This window comes from Corvus moneduloides, chromosome 28 (genome assembly GCF_009650955.1).
Source record: "Corvus moneduloides isolate bCorMon1 chromosome 28, bCorMon1.pri, whole genome shotgun sequence".
In the NCBI taxonomy this organism is placed as follows: domain Eukaryota; kingdom Metazoa; phylum Chordata; class Aves; order Passeriformes; family Corvidae; genus Corvus; species Corvus moneduloides.
In genome coordinates, this window is record NC_045503.1 from 5,015,471 (window position 1) to 5,027,649 (window position 12,179).

Below are 12,179 nucleotides of genomic sequence, written 5' to 3' on the forward strand. Positions count from 1 at the left end.
CAATGAACCAGCGCCGGGAGGGGGGGGGGCCCACAGAGGTGCCCGTGCCCCCCAATCCCTGATGAGGGACTTTGCCACACGGAAGAGTTGCCCCCACCCTTGCTCCCTCCTCAGCTTTCCTCCTTTCTCCTCACGAGGATAAAATCCTCAAGATTTCCGTATCCTACCGAGGGGGAGGAGGAGCAAAGTCAAGACTTTTGGGTGGGCAGGTTTTTTTTCCCCCACTGAGGTCATGATGTGGCGATGGGGGGATGCCTCAGGTCTCTCCCAACCCCGACCCTTTCCCTGAGCCACCTCACTTCCACTCCGTGCCTCAGTTTCCCCAGTGACCCAATGCACCAACAGAGCCCCCCAAACCCCACCCCCAGCCCCCCCAAAGTGACCCTGCCAGATCCCAGCGGCCCCCCATGTGGATCCCCCCCGGCAGAGCGGCTCTTCCCGGGGAAAATCCGGGGCCGGCTCCTGGCTTGGGGCCCCGGCAGCGATTGTGATTTTCCCCTCAAGCGTGGCTAACGCCGGCCCCGCAGCCCAAGCCAAAGCATTTTCCACCCCCCGGGGCAGCTCTGGCAACACCCGCTGCAGGAGCAAACCTGGGGATGGGGGTTCCCCTCTCAGCAAAGGGATCACAAAGATTTCACCCAAAATAATGGCACAAACTGGGAGCAGGCTGCTGAACCCATCCTGACATTTGCTGGGATTTTTTGGCCCCTCCATCGGCTGTTTTCCAGCTTTCAGCCCAGTCCTGGAGGTCTGATGTCGTCTCCTCAAGAGCACAAACCCCCAGGAACTGGGGTTCTGTTCCTCAAAAAAAGATTCATTAATTCAAGGACAATCAGAGTCAAAAAAACCGCTTTTAAAAAAATCTCTTTATTTATGCCATTATTACAGCCAGAGAGTAAAAATGATGCTCTCGTGGCTTTGAAGCAGAGCAAACAAACCGCCTGAAATGGTTAAAAAAACCCAATTAAATGGTGAAAATCCTGCCCTTCCTCCCTGCCTAAGGACTGGAGTTAAGGTCAGCTCTTTCCTTCCTTAGTCTGTGATTTTTTATCTGGATAGCAATTTTCCCTGGGCTACCAGCCGGTTGGTAAACGGCCTCTTTTGTCTTTAGCCCTTCCTTTCTCCTCAGGAAAATGGAATCCGATTTTTTTTTTTATCGGTGTTATTTATACACCGGTGCCCGATGGCACGAGCTGCCGATGCTCCCCCCGCACCCCCCTCCAGGTGCCACGGGAGCGGCGGGCCCGGGTGCTTTGGGCATCCGCCCGTGGCTTGTTTAACGTCCCCGTCTGTCACCGCGAGCGCCCGGGACACGATCCAGAGAGCGGTTTGTGGCGGGGAAGTGCCAAGCCGGCACGCCGCGGGCGCCTGGCAGGCGCGGCGAGGGCTCATCGGCGTTTCCCATGGCCCTGCACGTCCCCACCCCACCATCCTTTGTCCCCAAAGAGGTTTCTGTGCCTCCTCTGGCCTCCAGACCCCGAGGCCGGATCCTGCAGCCCTTCCTGGGGAAGCCTTCGGCCTCGCTGAGCCTGGGCTTTGCTCCAATCGATGCTCCAGCCTCTCTTAACACCTCGCAGGGATCGATGGACAAGGCAGGGAATTGCCTGCACCGAGGGACATGGATAATCCCCCTGGCAGGGCTCTGCCTGCAGCGCTCACCTTAACCCTGCCCGTGCCGTGGTGGTCACCAGGCGCTCGGGCAGTGCCACCCGCCTGTGCCCATTACTGGGGCCTCTGGTCACCACCGTCCCCAGGGCTCTGCCTGTCCGTGTCTACCCCTCCTCCAGCTCCAAAGAGCTCCCACAGCCACTGAGAAAACACCAAAATCTCCCCAAAATCAGACCAGCTGGTGGCACTGGGGTAATTTCCCTTAGTGGGGGGACACCATTGCCCGTTGCTGAGCTCCCCCTTCCCAGATCCTTTCCCAGATCCCCTGCCAGATCCCTTCCCAGATGCCCTGCCAGATGCCCACGCTCCGCTTCCACAGAGCAGTTTAATCACTAAAAGGCAATTTGACACCTTAAAATCACACTCTGCAAACGGGTGCCGGGCTGCCCACGCTCCCACGGGCTCCCGGGTGGGTGCGTGTCCTCAGCGGGCTCCCAGGCTGTGGGAATGCTGTTATCCCGCCCTGTCCGTGTGGTTGGAGCAGCGGAGCATCCTTCAGCGGGAGAAGGAACCAGCCCAGCCGGTGGCAGAGCCCTGCAGAGCCCTGTCACAGCTCAGCACACGCATGAGCTCATCGCAGGGGGGATCCAGGTCCCCGGGGGGTGACACGGCCAGGGATGCTGGGGACAGTGATATCCCAGCGACGAGCTGGATCCCATCCTGGGGAATCGGCTTTCGAGGAAAAGCAATGTGGGGAGAGGGAAGAGGAAGCTGGAAAAGCTCCAAGATCAGCGGCACTGATACGAAACCATAAATTATCCTCCGGCTGTGCCGGCTGCGGGGACGGGCGGCCCCTCGGAGAGCCGGGGAAGCGGCACCGCCGACATCGACCCCGGCCCCACCGCCGCGGCTGAGCCGCTGCCATCGTTAACGGGAGCTGCAATTTCTCATCAATCCAAAGCGACTAATTAACAGGCGCCGCGGCCGGGGCTGCTCCCCGCATCCATCACGGCACGCGGCCCCGCATCCATCACGGCCCCGCCGCCGGCGGCGTTGGTGCCCGCCGTAAATCACCGGCACCGGGGCTCTGCGCCAGAGCTCCCGGCCAGCGGGCGGGGTCCCTCGGCGGGGCACAAATCCCCCATTTCGGCAGCTGGGGAGCATCCGGCAGCACCGGGATGCGCCGGCTGGGTCGGGATGACTCCGGTTCCCTTCATCCCCCTCCGGCAAGCGTTAACCAGCTCAGCTTCCCGGCATCCCCACGATCTAATTACACCGAAGATGAAGCAGGGAACGATACCTCGCCGTTAATTAATAACTCGTCACGGCTCAGAGCAGGCGGAGAGCGTGAACGCCGGGTGCTGGCGGACCAGGGCGCCCAGGTTTTGGGGTGCGGGGGGGGTACAGGCACCCTCAGAGCCGGAAAGGGAACGAGGAGCTGAAAAACGACATTTAAATAATAAATCCCAGCTATTAAGAGAGGCTGTACCTGGGAGCGCCGGGCAGCGCCGGCGGCCAGCGGGGTAATTAGACCGCGGCTGAAATGATGAAAAGATATCTGCAGGCTTTGAGGCCGAGGCTTTGAAGCTGTAAATCCTGTGAAGGCAGCATCCCCGCACGCACCCGCCGGGAGGTATTTACCCGGGACCTGCTTCCCACCATCCACGTGGTGTGCAGAGACGAGGAAAAAAATCCCCCCCGCCACGGGAAGATGATGAGCTCGGAGGGAATATTCCTGGGTACCCCAAATTCTGTGCTCTGGGGAAGGGTAACCCCAGCACCGGGGGTGCCCTGGGGACCAGGGTGGTGTGCTGGCTCAGCCAGCGGTTATCCTAGTGCTGCAATTACCTGTGCCGGGAGTGCCAGAGCCTCGTCCTGTGGGGTGTTGGAGCTTCTGGGATGCAGTGAAAAGTGCCGCTCAGCGCAGGGGGTGGGTGAGTTCAGCAAGGGGGGCCAACACCACCGAGGGAGAGCTGGTGCTGCTGGGGGATCCCGGTGGCCTGGCGGGGGGTGCTCCCCCAGCACATGGAAAGGTTTGGATTTCAAACATCCCTGTCCCACGTTGGCGCTGCACACCCCCCGCGGACACACGGACATTCCTGTACGTGCCCGGGCATTCACCCACCCACGGCAGCCCTCGGTCCTTGACTCGGGTGTGGCTGTGCCAGGTCACCCAAAGGGATGTGACCAGGGTGCGGGATGGCATCTGCCTCAGAGAGGCCATCCAAATGGGAAGACCCTTGGATTTGGCCTCTCACCTGCCCGAAACCTCTTGGCACGGGGGTCTGGGGCCAGGGATGCCGTCGGGATGCGGTGGGAGCCGTGCGGCGTGGCTGGACAGGCAGAGCCCAGCAGGAGCGATGCGGCAGCTCGGCACAGGGGTAATTAGCAGCTTTGATTCCAGATCCTCATTAGGGGCTGGCACCCCCCGCTGTTGCGCTCCGTGCAATTAGTCGCTAAGTAACACACGGATATTTATACCCCGGCACAGAACCGGGGCCGGCACGATGCCGGCATCGGCATCGCCGGGGTGCTCCGGCTGGGGCCGGCCATCGCCGTGACGGGGACATTTTGGGACAAGCGGCCCGGGCTTGCCAAGGAGCTGGGATGAGGGTCCGAGAGCCACTCCGGGGTGCCTAGTGGCGAGGCAGCACCCAAGGGTGGGCACCCACAGGGACACGTGTGACACCGTCACCCTGGGGAAGCCACTTCCCTGGCACCACCGCGAGGGACCGGCAGCTCCAAGAGGCTTTTCTATGGGGAAGATGTTTTATCTTCCCTCTCACCCCACCCTAATTAATTGTTTTAATTAAGGAAATGCCACCTCCACTCCCGACTGCCATTTGCCTGCAGAAACGTTGCTAATCACGGCGAGGGAATCGCGACGGGGCTTGTTAGCAGGCAGCTGGGCGGGGGGTTGTGAAGGGGGGGGGGCTAAAAATATATGGGAAAAAGGAAAAGAAATGAGCTCTGAGATGCAAATCACCCTCCAGGCAGCGGAGGGAGTTTGGGGTCCCCTGTGAGGGAAGGGGTGGCCGTGGTGGGGGATGTAGTTTGGTGCCCTCATCCATCACCTCTGCCCGGCAGCGGGTGGGTGCTGAGGAAACCGTGTCCGCTGTGGTGTCACCCAGCCGGAAACCGGCTTGGGAAGAGGGGGGCTGAACCCCAAATTTGCCACTGCACCGAGCTGGCACCACCGCCTCCCTCGCCGGCTTTGTCAGCAGCAGCCGGGAGCTCGCGCTGCGCTCTGCTTTTTAACAGCTTTCATGAATTTTAATGGGCAGTTGCTGCTGGATTTCTCCTCTTCCCGCTGCTTTCCCGCCCCCCGCAGCCCTTCGGGTCGCCCTTTTCCTCGCCGGGGCTGCTCCGGCTCGCGGCATCCTCCGAGCCCCCCCCAAATCCTCCCCGGTGTCCCGCTCGTCACCCCACAGAGGAGATTTGTCCCCACCGGGGCCGGGTGTTGGCGGCGGTGCCGCCGGTGCGAGGGTGCCGCGGGTCCGCCCGGTGGCTCCGGGCACCCCGGTGGCTTTTCCCGAAATTCCATGGATACAAAGGCTCCGGAGACGCTACTTCAGAACCATCCATCTTTATTAGCAGCTGGTTAACACCTCCCCGAGGGACCATAACGAAGGGAAGCAACTTAATCACCGTCATGCAGCGAAGTGCGGGCGAGCACGTCTCCCCCGGCCGTTCCCAGCCCCCGCGCTGCTGCTTCCCGGTGGCTGCGGTGTCCTCGGGTGCTCCCACCTGGTGACAGTGTCCGTCCTGCAGTCCTCCGGTCCTCTGATGATGTCTCTGCTGGCTCCGTGTGACAGCATCGCCCCTGGGCCTGAAGCCTTGTCCCTAATGGTCCCTCCAGGTTCCTCTGGTCCCCACTGGTCCTTTGGTTCTTCCGAACCTCCTCGTTCTCCAGCCATGTCTCTCCTGGCCCCAAGCAGTGATGCTCCCTCTGATGTCCTCTCTCCTCCCTCCTGGTCCCTCCTGGTCCATGATGGGATCCCCCCTGGAAGGGAGGCTGAATCCTGCCCTTTTCCCAGGGGATTTGGAGAGTGGGGCCGGGACGCTGCAGAGCAAAGGCGTTTGGGTCTGCAAGGGAAAGGCCACAGGGCCACGGTTCCTCAGACCACCTGCCCAGGCACAGGAAAACTGGGAACTGCTCGTCACCAGGGGTGGTGGCACCCCCTGAGGTGCCACGGTGCTGGGATAACGGGGGGGCGTGGATCCAGCCCCACCGGCTGCCAAACCCCAACACCCCTCGCTGTGGCTCCATCCCAGCTCCCAGTAGCTTTCCCAGAGGCTCCATTCCCAGCTACTTTAGATTTGGGTCCCATTCCGAACACAAAGCATCACTTCGAAACGACTCGTGGTTGCCAAAGGGATCGAAATAACATTTTCTGGCGAAGATTTCGCTTTGTTTTTTTAAAACGCTGCTTAGGAAAAGCTCGGCGCTGTCGGTCCCTCTCCTGCCACTGCCGAATTCCAGAGATTTTGGAGCTCATCCCACCTGGCTCCAAAACTCCCCTTATTCTGGGAGAAATTTCCCGGCTCCACCCCCCGCCCTAAGAGCCAGTGTTGGACCTGGGTGAGCTTTGGGAAAGATAGAAACAGGCTTGGACTGCTGGTGGGTCTGCTTGGCTCCCTGGGCTGGGAAAAACTTGTTCCAGGAAGAGTGTGTAGGAGCAGGGGGAAGGGGTGGGAGAAGCTGGATCAGTCCTGCCCAGGGCTTCTGCTGAACCAGGTCCTGCTGTCCCAGCACGGTGGAGGGAGCATGGTCCCACCAAAGAGTGTCTGTTCTCCAATCCCTGGTCACTGAACTGCCCTGCTTGAACGAGGGGAGGTGGTTGGCCATGGGGTGGAGGTGGCTGTGGCCATGGCGAGATGGTGGTTGCAGATTCAAGCACCTGATATAAGCCCCAAGGCCACAACCACCACCTCCCCAGGGTCACAACCATCTCCCCATGACAACATCTCTCTTATCCCCCATCTTCATCACCCCCAGCCCTGCCTTCGTCCTCCACTCTTCATCTCCATCACTTCCAGTCCTGCTTTCATCTCCCCCACCCCCCGTCTCCATCACCCCCAGCTCCTCCACCGCCGCTCCAGGACCCTGAGGATGCCACCAGCTCCCACATCCCCACGAGGCGAGGGCGCCGGGGAGGAGCGCCGGGAACCGGAGCGCGGAAGATCAAGAGGAAAATGATCAAAAGAGGGATGTGGGTGAGCGCTGGCAACCCTGTCACCCTGGAGACGGGAAGCAAATATTTGGGCTAATGGCACTCCCGGGGAGCAGGACAGGGCGGTTCCCATTGTCGGGTGACAATAGGGATGGGCAGCTGCCACCGAGCCGCTGTCAGGCGCGGCGCGGGGGGAATTTGGGCTCTCGGCGGTTCCTTACCGGAGCTGGCCGTGAGGCAGCGCTGGGTGCCGGCCGGGGGGATGCTGGGCCGGGGGGCTGCTCTGGCTGAGGGATGCACGTCCAGGGGGATGTTTATCCCGGGAATGCTCTGGCGGGGGATGCTCGGCTGGGGAATTCAGGGGGTTTTGGGAGGGCAAAAGTTCACGGCCCTGGCGCTGTCCCGCAGGGCCACCGTGCCACGAGGCCAGCAGCACCGTGGGCATCGCCAGCCCGGCTCCGTCCCCTCCCGTGCGGGTCTGTCACATCCCTGGGCTCAGCCTTTCCCCACCGTCAGCTCCCCAGAGGCAGCGAGTCCTCCCTGAGCCTTCCTCCCGCAGCCACGGGGATGCTCCTCCTGCCCAGCCGGGAGGGAAACTGAGGCACGGAGAGCTCAGACAAGCAGTGAGTGCTGGGAAGGGGCTGCAGGAGCTGCAGACGTGTGTGTACACAAATAAATACATATTGCTTTTAAAATACATCTTTTTAATAAGCTCAACCAACTGGTTGAATACAGAGAACACTTAAAATTAAACATAGCCCCAAATACCTCCAGTTTTAACCCAATGGTTTGTTTGTAACAACATCCTTAAGGTGTTGGGAGAGCACCCAGGCTGCCACCTCCCGCCCTCCTGCTTGGGGACACCCGGCAGAGGTGACAACATGGCCCTTGGTGGCGCTGGGCCACCCACCCGCTGGCAGATGTGGGTCTGTCTGCACTGGGCAAGGCAGGGTGGGCACAGCCCGGGGTCCTGGGGGGGACAGGAGGGTGGTAACAGCTATATTAATACCAATATTATCAATAATGATAATAATAATGAAAAAAAATTAATCGTAATTTTAATAATAACAGTACTGACGCTGAAAATACTAGAATTATTAATAATAATATTATTAATGCTAATAATTCCCGAGCTGGCAAAGGGCTTTTGTCTCGTGCCCCCCGTCCGTCCCCACAGCTCAGCACCTGACGTGCCGCCCGCCCGCCGGCTCCAGGAGCACGATGGAATCGGAGTGACACGGAGGAAAATCAATCTGAATGAATGAGGTCACCTGCCTCATAAATAATTCACCAAGGGCGCGTGGTAACACACCTCGGCCCCGAGAGCCGCGGGGGCAGGCCGGGGAGCGGCGCGGCCCATGGGTGCTGGGGGCTGGTCCATGCTGGGTGAATCCTTGCGCAGGACTCAGGACGGTGCCCAGCCCCAGCAAGGCTCAGGGTGGGGGTCCCGGGGTGCTTGGTGGGTGCTGCGCCCCGGTGCCGCTCCCAGTGCCGCGGTGGGACAGCCAGGGCTGGGACCGGAGCGTGGCAGGACCCCGATCTCTGGGAAGAAGACACGAGGTCCCCCCACGGCGCAGAGGTGATCCCCCAGCACCCAGCTGCTGCCATCAGCTGCCCCGGGGACACGGCAAAGGGGCTTTTGTCCCCTGGGAGCAGCGGGCAGGTGCTGGAGGTGCGGGCAGGAAGGGCAGCAGGCCCAGGGATTACAGCGGGAAGAAGCGGAGCAGTGTGAGCCCGGCAAATGTTTTAATTCCCTTTAATTCCCCGGCTGCACCGTGGCCCTGGACCCGTCCCCGGGGTCATCAACCCTCCCCATGCGCACAGGGCTCTTCCCAACCTCCCTCTTGGAGCTGTTTTGGAGGAAGGCGAGCAAAGGAGCCCAAAATGTTGGAAAAGAACATCTTGAAGCCCTTCTGCCATCTGTTGTGCTTTCAGCGCAATTAAGCAGGAGGCAGCCGTGCCAGGCAGCAGGAGCATCCCTGCCTGCAGCAGCCGTCCCCCTGCCAGGCCTGGGAATCCACCCCGTGGGGCTGCGGGTGGGTTTTCGGGTGCCCAGGGCAGCTGGTTGGCAGCTGGGAGCGGGCGCAGATGTCCGGGCTCTGGTTGCTTGGCAGGTGCCTGGAAGGCGGCTCTGCTTTCCCGGCTCTCTCGGCTTTCCCGGCTCGCCAGGGCGGGTGCCAGCTCAGCTGTCCCTCCCCGGGGCCCGGTGGGATACTCTGGGCCATGAGGGCTCATTGCGGGCTGCAGACGTGGGGCGGGAGGGGGACAGTGACACACTGGCAGGTGGCTGTGGCACCCCAAAACCTCCCCTCCCGCCAGACCTGGGGACGCTTGGCCAGGGGATCTGGGTGTCTGGTGTCACCACACACCCGGCGAGGCCACAAAGCGCTGCCACAGATGGGGCTCAGAGCTGGGCTGGGACCTGCCCATCTCAGCAGCCCCGAGCCCTCCTGCCATCCGCACACCCCGAGGCAGCGCTCCGCGGTGGGATTCGCCTCCGGATCCGCGCTTGTCAAGCTCCGGGCTTGTCACCGCTTCCCTGAGCTGCCGCCGGCGTTAACTTTGCCGGCAACATTGGTTTATCCCCTTGATCTTGACGGGAACTGGGAAGCAAGGGAAGCATCCCCAGGGAACCGCCGTCACGCGCGCCGAGCTTTAATTAGGGCTGGGAAATCGCCGCCGACAGCCGCGCGGGGAAGCGAACCCGGCACGGATTAGGGCCGAAATTAAATGGTCTGCACCGAAACGGGGAGCAAAATGCCCCGAGCCCAGCTCCCGGTGGTGCCTCGGCAGTGGGGTGGGGATGTGGGGAGCAGCCCCGCACCCCCCTGCCCGCGGGGATCTCGGCAGATGGCTGAGACAGGCAGGGAAATGCGGGATGGAGCCGGCGGCGGCAGCAGCTGCGGCGAGAACAGCTCTGGAGTCGGCTCAGATGGGGATGAAGGAGCTGCTCCCCAGCCCCCTCCGCCTGTCCCCAATCCACAGGGCCCGCTGGAACCCCCAGACTGCTGGGGACAGTGGGGACAAGGTCACACGTGCGGCCGAACGTGCTCTCCCGGGGGTACCGTCCCGCGGGCAGGGACAGGGACGCGCCGTGCAGGGCTGGTCCCCAGCACCCTGCACCCTCCGCGGCACGACCACCACGGCAACGGCTGGGGACACGCGTGGCACCACTAGTGACATGCATGTCAACTCCCGCTTGGCCCAGATGGCACGGAGGCACGTCACAGATGGGTACCCACCCACCAGCCGCCGGTCCTGCTGTGCCAGGGCGATTCCTGTGGTGCCACCCGCCAGTTTTGGGGTGAAATCTTGCAGGATTTGGGTCACCGGTGTGCACAGTGGGTGAAGCCACCACCCGAGCCCCAGGAGGGATGGCATCCATCCCTTTCCAGCGGCAGCAGGATGCCCTGGGCCGGCGTGGGTGTCCTGGCACAGCAGGTGCCGGCAGGGTGACACTGTCACGATACCCGGCTGTGTCAGCACAAACCACCAGCTCCCAGCCCGGCCGAGGACTAACCAGCCAGCTCTGCTGCTAATTAATAATCCACTTGATTAAGAATTGCCAGTCAATATGTCACCAGCACAAGGACAGGCTCAGTGGCCACGAGCCAGGGCAATCGCTCCATGGGGCCACCGTCCTCCTCTTGCTCCTGCTCATCTTCCTCCCCATCCAGCAGCCCCAGCTCAGCCTGCTCGGGCCCCTCTCTCTGCCCCCCCATTAATTGCCACCTGATGATGTCACGGATCATGCCGATGACGTCATCAGCATCCTGTCTGTCTCCTCCCCCATCCATGCTGCCATCGCCCAACAGGCTGGGGGTTCCTTTGTCCCACAAGGTGACACAAGGACCCCCTCTGATGATGTCATTTGTCGCTCAGGCTCCTGGTGATGTCACAAGCTCCCACACTCACCCCAGGTTCCCACTCAACAGCTGGACGGAATTCGGCCACGAGGGATCCTGCAGCCTTGGGGTGCAGTAGGGCATCCCCAAAACGTGGGGGAAAGCCAGACCCATCCCCGGTGTTAAGAGCATCGTCCCCTTTGTCCCCAGCAGGTGACATCAGGGACATCATATCGAGCTGGGCTGGGAACAGCAGGCTTGTGGGGGCTCCCCTTCCCTCCATCCTGAACCTCTCCATCGCTGAGCAGAGCACGAGGGGCAGGCGGGGGGCACGGTGTCCCCCAGGGCGGTTTTGTCAGACGGAGAGAGAGCAGGAAGCCGTAACAGCATCCCCGCTTTCCCTGCGAGGAAACAGGAGCAATTAGCTAATTGCAGTCGTGGGGGCCTGCCCCGGCCCCCCCGTGGGGCCGAGTGGGCTCCGTGTGTCGCAGCCGCAGCACTTTGTGCTTAACCTACATTCGCTTTTGTCCGGCCGGCGCAGCCGGAGCGCGCCCGGGGCTCTGTGCTGGGCTCGGCTCAGATGCCGGGGTCCCTCTCTCTGTAGCCCCCAGCCCCAAATTAAGCAGCCAGGTCTCAGATGAGCCTGGGTAAGTGAGTCGCACTCAGGCAGCGACATGGTGACGAGGAGTCGGGCCACACAACAGTGTCCCCAAGCCAGGGATGGAGGTTTGTGTCCTCCCAGGGAGGGTAATCACAGAAACGTCTTCCCCAGGGTGCGTCTCTCCCCCGCAGCATCCTCCTCCACCCTTTCCCGGGAGAACGGGAGCGCTCGCAGCCTCTCGAGGAGCGGCAGTGCCTGACAGCTTCAATCGAGCTTTAATTAACTAACGAGGCTCGGCATTCCCCGCTCTGTGAACAAACACACGGAGGCAGAAGGGGCCCGCTCCAGCTGTGGCACCAGGCCAGATGTGTAGCAGGGAGGGTGGGAGTGTCAGGGGACTGCTCTGCTCAGGAATGTGGGGCCGGGGACCCGGGAGACCCCTTTGTCTTGAGGGAGGAGCAGGAGCACAGTTGGTTGGGGCCTGTCCCCATGGCTCAAGAACAGTCCCATGGTGTCCCCAGCTACCTTTGGGTACTGCCAGCACCTCGAATTGACACCTCCATCGTGCCTTTCCTTCCATCCAACGCCAGCTAAAAATCCTGGAGCATCACTGGGATAACTGGTCAGGAGAGCGTGCCCTGCTCGCGGTTCTCCTCCGGAGCTGGTGCCTGCCAGGATGGATTTTTTTTTTACTGGGATGGATTTTTCCGCCTCGGCTGCCAGCGGGGTGGCTCGGCACCGGGGAAGGGGCCGAGGGAGCGCAGCCGGCGCCGGTGACGCGGCAAGAAGGGGCCATTGTGGCCAGGCACAGCTGTGCGGCGCGGGAAGGGAGCAGTGGGAATGCAAAATGCTGGAGAGGGAAGGGCTTGCGGGATCCACCACCCCGCCACGGGGGTTTCCCCACCCCGCACGGGCCCCGGTGACAATAGTGGCTTTATGGGGAGTGACACC